At 43.4% G+C, this 1,625-nt stretch overlaps 1 protein-coding gene across 1 annotated transcript in view; it reads left to right on the top strand.

Annotated features, from left to right (window-relative positions):
- Positions 1 to 1,219: 1,219 nt before the first annotated feature.
- Positions 1,220 to 1,625, top strand: part of TMEM117 (transmembrane protein 117) — a 180,739-nt gene continuing 180,333 nt past the window's right edge. The window contains exon 1 of the mRNA XM_005419257.2: positions 1,220 to 1,279. The gene's annotated coding sequence lies outside the window, so the exon portion shown is untranslated. The remainder of the gene's footprint in view (positions 1,280 to 1,625) is intronic.

Genomic DNA, 1,625 nt, shown 5'->3' with positions numbered 1-1,625 from the left:
AGTGAGCAGGTCTGATTAGTCTTGTCTACTGAGATTATTTGCTAATTGTTGATATTCAGGTGTGTATTTCATCAAGGAAGTCTTGATTGCTTGGTTAAAAAGAAGAAATAGGAGCAGTCCATCTTTTTTTTTTTTATATATGAATGAAACACTACACTTAAAAATTGTATCAGCTTCCTCTTAAAACAGCAAATGCAACATGAAATTTGGGGGAGATATATGGGTCACTTATGCTTTTGGCTACTTTAATAGAAAAGTAGATGATTTTCATTTTATTGAATTAGTGACTTCAAAAACTTGCTCACTGATTTACTATCTGAAAAAAATGTTGATGGATGTTCTGTAGTAGCGTGGGATCCAATCTGAGCTGAAGAGAATATTTTTTGCTGTGTAGGTGCATGAAGAGTATGATCTCTTTGTAGTGCATGCTGCCTCCCTCTCTGTGGATTCTCATTAGCTGAACATAAGGAGACAGAGTTCTGCAAGCGTGGCAGTACACACAGAACTGTTGCATGAACAGGCAGTGCTTTTCACTGTATCACTGTATTTCTGTACTCTCACATTGCACATGATAATTTTTCATTTTTAATTTTCTTTTTACTGTAAAGATAGCTTGGGGTGTGTTAGTGTGAAATACTGAATACTGCAGCTTTCTACATAAAATTGAGGGTCTCAGATGATTCCACTGAGGAAGATAATGTGGTGGTTATATTGGACATCTTCAATAGCAGTTACATTTATTGACAAAAATACATAATACCGTATTGCCAGAAGTACAGAAGGGGTTCACAAGTCGTCTTCTGCTTGTTCTGGTTGTACTGGTCTTTTGCATCATGACTCTTCTAAAGACCCTTCCTCATTCCTCAGTGGATTTCAGCCACATTCCTGTCTACCTTGGCCTGAAGCAGCTAGATGTCTGATGCCAAATTTCAGATACCCACTCCAATGGAGCTACCTGACTTTTCCCAAAAATATATTGTGTCTAGCAACTTCACGTTTGTTTTATCTGTCTTCAGCAATGACCAGAACTAGTACATACTGCATTAAAACCCAGTCATAATGCAATGCTAAGAGCATCCTGTAAACGTTTTCCTGGGATGTCAGCAATACCAGCACACTGGCACTAGGGACCACATCCCACATTAAAAGGCTTTGGTTGACAATTCGGCTGAAGTGCAACGTCAACAACTCTGGCAGGCTGCACAGGGGCATTTTGCCTGACACAGTGACCGTGCAGACTGGGTGTGCACCCTGGAGCCTCAGCATAGCCCCTTCCCAAGTAAGTAAATTGGGTGTAGACCTCCTTCCCCTCCCAAATATGAGGGTTTTCATAGCTCGTCCTGAGTGATCTGGCTGTTATTGCCAGCCCTGTACTTTTGCTTTGGGGTAATAAATGTCCAGTTTTGACCGCCTGTCTTCCGTGTTTGTAAATTTGCATAATCCTGGAGTCTGACCGATGGGAATTGAGTGCTGCTCGGGTTTCGTTCACCTCGGCGGCTGGACAAGCCCCCGTGGCTCCACGGTCACCCTTTCCGGGGGTGAATAAAGACACCCACGGCACACCGCGCACGTTTCGAGTCCTTGCCGGCAGACTCCGGGGGAGGGGCGGGCACGGCCGGGCACGG

Source organism: Geospiza fortis, unplaced genomic scaffold (assembly GCF_000277835.1).
Source record: "Geospiza fortis unplaced genomic scaffold, GeoFor_1.0 scaffold166, whole genome shotgun sequence".
NCBI lineage: Eukaryota > Metazoa > Chordata > Aves > Passeriformes > Thraupidae > Geospiza > Geospiza fortis.
Note: the sequence above shows the minus strand (reverse complement) of the source record. Positions and strands in the feature narration are given on the sequence as shown.